Source organism: Protopterus annectens, chromosome 14.part0, assembly GCF_019279795.1.
Source record: "Protopterus annectens isolate FY-2018-M chromosome 14.part0, PAN1.0, whole genome shotgun sequence".
NCBI lineage: Eukaryota > Metazoa > Chordata > Ceratodontiformes > Protopteridae > Protopterus > Protopterus annectens.
This window is the reverse complement of record NC_056748.1, coordinates 113,668,730-113,676,944: the sequence shown is the minus strand read 5'-3', so window position 1 is coordinate 113,676,944 and position 8,215 is coordinate 113,668,730.

Genomic DNA, 8,215 nt, shown 5'->3' with positions numbered 1-8,215 from the left:
CTTCACCCCTCCAACAGACATGATCTACATTCAAAATGTAAGTTTTAATCTTTAAGAGGTATGAAGATATTTCTGCAAATACTTCTGCATAAGCATTCAAAACTCTGCAACTTTGTGACATGTCCAGGTAACATTCAAGACCATTTCTACATTTTCTCATATATCTATGCTTCCAGTAATCTACTCCAGTCCTGCCTAAGCTTCCCTTTCTCTGCATTACATGCCCTGCTTACTAATTCTTTTATTATTAAATTATTGCCCCTTGCCTCTAAAAATAAAGACACTACAGAAGTAACAGGTAACAGTCATAAGAATTTGCCTTGCCATATCAAGCAGAGCTTAATATTCTATACACAAAAAATTAGGTAGCCTATTCTTCTCTTAAGCCTTTACAGAAGTTCCCCCAATCAGAATTACTTCCAATAAATTAATTTCATCTACCTAGCCCTCCACTTCTCATTCATTTGCTAAGGAATTACCAGTTTGTTTTCTGGAGTGGCTACTAAATCAAGTTGACCAAAAATTCACCACCTTAATTGATAAGAGATTGTGAACTATTACCAGAGCCTGTTGGACATACAGCTAGGGAGAATATAGCAGGCAAAAAAACTCATGCATTCTACAGTCCATTGAAAACAAAATCTGCCAGTGCATTCCCATTATTCCCACCCCCACCCCTCAGGAATGCCACTGTTCTACACTGTCTAAAACCAGATGGCTACTAATCACCTATACATTTAAACTACTCCTAGTGTCTTTTCTTTTCAAACTACTTCAACCAGGTGCCTTCCTATTTCTTGAGACAAATGCCATAATAAAAGAACCAATACAACCTCTACAAACTCTCCTAGTTAATTCTCTCAATTTAGACACCCCCAAACAAAACTGCACTGTATAAACCATTCCTTCTTCATTCTAGCAACCAAAACTCCTCCTCGATCCTGTAAAAGATGTCCATTCTTTTCCCATTTTCAGATCACAACTCAAAAGACACCTCTGTCAAAAATTTGTCTGCAAGTACTTTTCCACTAGACACATCACCTAACTCCATCCTCAAATGCATTTCTTCTACTTCTACCCTCTGTCCTCGCCTACTGCTTCCCTCTCATAGTTGCTACTAAAATTAATTCACATTTGTTTTCCTACTCTGTTAATAAAATTTACATATGTTTAATTATCTATGATTACTCCATGTTTGCGGATTTGTTCTATTTTATGTATTTCTGTATATCTTCACCCAGGCTGTGTACTACTCCAGTCAACCTACTAAATAAATAAATAACTCAGTAAATAAATCTGTTAAACTTACTGTTGTAGCCTGTGATCACCTCTCACTAACAATTCCATTTAGCATCAACATTTTGAAACAGATAGCAAGTACATCTCCTTCGGCTGAGTAGTCTAATGATGTAACTCTGGGTCAGGTACATTTCAACTGTAAATTAAAGAGAAAGTTATATGTGAACAATTCATTAAGAGCTTCCAGACTCACTGCAGCCATCAATGTGTTTATCTAAGAGAATTTTTGTCTGAGGTGTTTATAGACAGGGGCTACCAATGTGACTTGACCCAGAACTTCACATCTGATATCCCAAGAGATGGGAGACTAAAATAAACTGCATACTAATGTAACAGAAGCAATTAAAAACTAAAACCGGTCTAAGAGTAATGCTCTAACTACCTCAGTAAATAACAATGGCATCAGATATACAATTAACAGCAGCTGAAAAATTATACTAGGCAATGAAAATCTACCTGGATGCCAAGGTAATGATTCATGATTTTCTAATAAGAGTGGTTGAAACGTTTTGATGGAAATGAATTTACCAGAGTAGGTCCCAGTACCAGTAAACCCAATGGTACATATGATTCTTGTTACTGTTCTTTCTGTTGTTTTATAAATGAAGGTCCACTGAATAATCTGCCACACATGCGGAAGTCATTCAGAGTAAGGGAACACTCTAGCTGTTAATACTGCCAGTTTAGTATATATGGCACAATGTCCGGTATGTGACAGATCTTATCTTGAGAAGACCATAAGGAAACTGCTCAGCAGAATATATTAGGACAACTATGAAATAAAGAAGAACAATTTTATAAATACCTTGCATATTCATACTGTAAAATATCCACATTGACATTAATTTGATTTCTAAGTGATGGGTTGTGACCCTAGATATTCAAGCCATAGATCATAACAACATACTGGACATTAATGAGGTAAAGTGGCTAATGAGGTGAGGAGTAGGTCATTCTCCTCATAAAAATGACCAGTTAAATATTAAGAGCTTATTAAGGCTTTTTGATCTATTCATTTTTTAATGTAATTTTTATTAATAAAAGAAGATTGCAGGTTGGTCTTATATTATGTACACTGTTGCATTTTAAGAGTTATGTTAACCATAATATTGTTGTGTTTTGCCTATGTCCTTCTCAAATGACTTTACCTTTCCATGTTTAAAACTGGTACGTGGCGATTTATTAAAAAAAGCATACTATAAGTTATAATACTGAATGCAAAAATACATGCACAAATGCACACAAATGTTGAAATTTTACAATGTTAAACTCAAAATACCAACTAATAGTATATATTTACTGCATCAGTGTATACATTGTACCAGTACACAGCCATCAACAAACAATAGCACTCCCCTGTTAGTAACACTCAGAAATGAGGGTTAACGTGTTTTACACGTGTGTGTGTGTGGGGGGGGGGTCTAGCTCTTTTCACCTGTAAGGGAGTACATATTTTGATTTCAACATTATGACATTTCAGTGTTGTATGTTCAGTATTATGACTTTTAGCATATTGCTTTTTGTAAGTTGATATGGACCCATTTAAAATAGTACCATGAATTATTTGTATACATTATAGACAACTGTATCATGAATGTACAAACACAAACAATTTTTAGTACTTCTTGCTGACTGATGCTGTTTTTTTTATACCATCAGTTGCACCTTATGACTCAGTATAGCATAATAGCATGATTGTCAAGTGTTAGGTTTATTTCTGAAAATGAAATTTTATACTGCGCTTTACTTTTTACGTTTTTGCTTGACGTGTTTATTTATCCTAATTGTATGGTGTTATTTTTGATTACTTTTAATGTATAATGTCAACATTTTTTTTGTTATATGAGCTATTATTTATTTTGTACTTTGGAGTTTTACTACATGTTCTAAATATAGAACGTCAATCATCTCTTCAATTAAGCCATACAAATTGTATAATTATTTAAACATGTTCTAGGTAAGAATAGTATTTTTGTTTTGAAGGAATCTTGAGACTAGGATATATAAAAGTGCTTAGCAATTTTCAATAAACAGATATATTTTTCCATTAATAGTGTGTTTTATATGTTTTGGATTTTTAGTTATTCACACTACTGTTTCAGGCTGTTTTTGTTGCTATTAAATCAATAAATTGTTTATAAAATTCAAATTCCAAGAACACGTGTTTAATACTACTACTCTACCAAATTACAAGCCGTCTTAAACTCCATGTCAGCTACTGTTCTCACTGCATTTTAGGCAGCCTTCACTACTCTACCTTCAGTACATTATTAAAAGCTTACCTTCTTCTCATAGATCTGTAGTGATCATTGTCAACTGACTTTAGTATATATTTTGCTGCCTTCTTCTCCCAAATTACCGTAAATATCTCAAAATCATTGACATCAAAATGGATATATAAAAAGAAGACAAACTTAGGTATTTCTCCCTCCTTTAATATTACGAAAAGGAATTTTCCAAGAATCTAATATGCATTAAATGTATGATGAAATCTTGGAATTTCTATTGCCTTATGGACTAACAAATGCTCCACTGATATACCGTTATTGCATTTTTCTCTTTAGCTTCCTTTTATAAACATTTGGTAATTTATCCTGTATAATAATCACTATCATAACTGCCTTTTTACATGAAGCATGCTTCGATAACCTCAACCTGAAAAAAGTCACAAATCTCATGTTTATATTCACTGCATTTTCTTTGGACCTGATATAACTGCTTATACTTTTGAGGGAATAATTCCATTGTCATCACTGAATCTTTATTAAATTAAAACCCAGCTTCATTTTTCAAGACATAAATAATCCTTTGAGTTCTCTTCTGCTCCATGTTTGCTGTCAATGCCTTTTAATAATCAAATGAATTATAGAAATAGGTACCCTTCACTAACTTACACATAAGAAGATACTTTCTGTTCAACAGACCTTCAAACTCCTGTTTCATGCTTTTAATTTCCCTCTGTTCTGTTACATTACCATCCTGTTTTTGTAACTCTAGCAGCTGCTGTCTTATTTTTTTGCATAAATGCTTATCTCCCCATTTGTGCTTAAGATTTACTTTAAATTAACCTCACTTCAACATCAGATTCTGACAAATTTACTCTTTATTGTTTCCATTCACAAGTCTCTTACTTTAGATTCAGTGTAAGAAAATGTTCATGTTATTCAAAACAGGATGGGACCAATGTGCACAAAGAGCACTGCAGGGGTACATGATCTAAAGTCACTTTTGAATGTAACTTCACTTCAGTAATGAAATATACATGCTCAGTAGTTATATGCACTTTTATCAGTACATCATCTGATTTATAACTGCTAGAATAATACAAATACTGGATAGAGTCTTACTTAATATCAGAGACAGATGTAAGGCCCATCACTCTAATAGGCTACATTGCATACCTCTGTATAAAGTTTAGGAGAAACAGGTACAGTGAAATGCTTTCTGTTTAAACTGTGAGCTTTGGCCAACTGAGACCTGCATGAGTGGAGCTAAGTAGATTTTTATCTGCACTTTTATCAAATAATACACGATTTAAAGTACTTTGTTTGTGTTGCATTGAGCAATATCTAGCTGGAAGTTGTGACTGTAGGTCCTCACCCACCCTCCCTGTTTTTGTCTTGGTGTTAATCTTGGTGGCTTTGAAACTGCCCACCCCTCTTGTAAATTTGCACTTGGATACTCCACCTGGGCCCATCTCATTTGCTCACTCAAAAAAAAAAAAAAATGATCTGCTTTAACTGTATTTGTGTTTCTTCCTACTTTATTTTGCTTTTGCGTCATCTTAAAAGTACTCAGTTGTATTTATTACTGCTTGGTGTAACTCATTCTAAGCCTATTAGTTTAAGCAGTTGGGCTTCAGACCCGTTGTTTTACATTAAGAAGGTTTGCAGTCTGCACTGTAGTGGAAGGACAGGTAGCTTACATCCTTCTAAGTTAGGAACTGCTGATTGAGGTCTCAGTGTCTGTTATTCTAAAAGTGTATTAATTCTAGTTTAAGCACTTGGGCTTCAGGCCAGTTATTTTACATTAAGAGGTTTCGTGGTCTGCACTCTTGTGGGAGGAGAGGCTGGACTCTGCCCTTCTGAGCTGGGATTTTCTGGTTAAAGGCTTATAGTGCCTGCATGTTTGAACTACTTCTTACTGAAACTGGTACACCTTGTTTGCTGTAGCATAGACTAGATCCAGGCCTGCTGAATCTAGCTTTGTTTGTATAACTTGAGCAGTAATCCAGGCATTCTTTAAAGTATTCAATTGTATTTATTACTGCTTGGTAGTAACTTGAATAAAGTGTAGCTATCATTCTAAGTCTTTTGGATTAAGCACTTGGGCTTCAGACCAGTTGTTTTACATTAGGAAGGTTTGTGGCCTGCACTGTGGTGGCAGGACAGGTAGCTTACATCCTTCTAAGTTGGGAACTGCTGATTGAGGTCTCAGTGTCTGTTATTCTAAAAGTGTATTAATTCTGGTTTAAGCACTTGGGCTTCAGGCCAGTTATTTTACATTAAGAGGGTTCATGGTCTGCACTCTTGTGGGAGGAGAGGCTGGACTCTGCCCTTCTGAGCTGGGAATTTCTGGTTAAAGGCTTATAGTGCCTGCATATTTGAACTGCTTCTTTCTGAAATTGGTACACCTTGTTTGCTGTAGCATAGACTAGATCCAGGCCTGCTGAATCTAGCTTTGTTTGTATGCTTGTTGTTTGTTTGCTTGTTATTTCCCTGAAATGCTAATTCCACCTAAAACGTGGCTTTTCAGCGCTTCTGTGGATCCCTAGTGATATCTGCATTGCTTACTGTACTTATTTCCTTGTTTCACTTGAATGAAAGTTTCTGTTTGTCGTTTTTGCATTTAAGTTACCTGTAGCACATTGCATTTAAGTTGCCTGGCACTTGCTCACTAAAGCAATTATATAAGTCAGCACTAAAAAATTAAAAGCACTACACCCTCACAAACTCCCCTTGAGTACCTTGTTCCCCATTGGCCCTTTTTTTCAATTATAAAGGAATTCCCAATACTATTCTAGCATGCCCAAAGGTCAGTTGTCAATCTCCACTCCAGTCCAGCTGGTGAATCTGGGAATCCTGAGGCAATGTTACAACTGCCTCATGTACACAGACAACCCTCTGCTCCTCCCAACAAATTCCAACACATGTGAGAGATGCAACCATATAGCCAAACTGGAGGCTAAGCTCTCTCAACTCAGTACTGGCGTAACCAGTCAGGAGGAAAAGGAAACCACACTCACTACAATTCCAGTCTCACATAGACCTACCACGACAGCAAACCAAACACATAAACACACAAAAACATACTCAGAGGCTCTAAATAAAAATCTGCCTAAGCAGCAGAGACCTCCAAAGCAGACACCCAAGCAACCGCACACCCAAAACAAAACACGTGCAACACATAGCTCACAAAGCCAGTGTGACGAACAGTCACAGCCCTTAAGGCTAAACAACACACCTGATACACTTGTAATAGGTGACTCTATCATCAGGTGCACTGACGTCCCACTCACCAGGCTGAACAAGGAGAAGGTCACGGTGAGATGCCTGTCGGGCGCTAGGATCCGCCACATAACACAAGCACTCAGGTCACTCCAAGGCAAGTATAAATATGATTCAGTCATTGTCCATGCTGGTGTGAATGACCTGAGACGTACCTCCCTGGACTACATGAAAAGAGACATAGAGGAGCTCTCTGAGCATGTAGCCCAGGCCGGTATGACCCTGACCTTGAGTAGCATCTTACCCTCACCAAGAATGATGCCAAAATATGAAGACAAGATGATCAATTTCAACAATTGGCTTAAGTATTGGTGTCATTCAAAGGGGATCCAATGCCTGTCAGCCTGGGATGACATGCTCAACAAGCCATGATGCTTTGCTAGGGAAGGCTTGCACCTATCACCCCTGGGCTTTTGGATATTGGCAAAGGCTCTTGCTACCCCCATAGTGCCTTTTTTAGGCAAGGCACAAAAGACAAACCCACCTCCATAGGTATCACAAGGGATAAGAAACTAAGAGTAGTGCTACTCAACACCAGAAGTCTAAACCTCAAGATGCATGCACTCGAAACTCTCCTTAGCATGGAGAACATCGATATCTGTGCAGTAACAGAAACCTGGTTCAAGGCTCCCGAGAGCACCCCAGCATTACCAGGTTATACCTCATACCATGCTTTTCGGCCCCAAAACTTGGACTGAACCACAAAAGGAGGGGGAGTATCAATATTCGTCAAATATACCCACACCTCCAGGTTGGTGGCACAGCACGAAGCATCAGAGACTATCCATGTGCAACTAACAGTGGGTAAAACTGCCTTCCAGTTTATAGCCTGCTACAGACCACCCTCCCAAACCCAGGAACTCCACTAGGCCTTCCTGAGGACACTGGAAAATATGAAGGTCTCTCCAAACACCATTATATTGGGCGAATTCAACTACCCAAACATAGACTGGGAGCATTACTCTAGCTGCAACACCCTAGCCCAAGGTTCCTAGAATTTATAAACTCAAATGCTATGGAACAACTTGTTACCACTCCCACAAGAGGGGAAAACATACTGGACCTGATCATCACCAACATGGGGACTCTATGCTTCAGACCAGAAGTGTATCTCTCACTGGTAAGATCAGACCATAAACTAATCTCACTGGATATTTACATCCCGACCCCACCCCCTGCCCAGAAAACCACAGTGAAAGACTTCTCTAAAGCAAATTTCACACTCCTCAAAACCTAGGTGGAATCCTTCAAAGCCCCCAGGCCTGTGGAAAATACGGCCCAGACCGCAGAATCCTTTATAAATGCATTCTATGAACACCTTCAGGAATGCATGGATCATGCAATCCCAAATAATACCAAGACCCAATCCTTCAAAGGCAGACGTCCTGTCTGGTGGACCCCAGCCATAA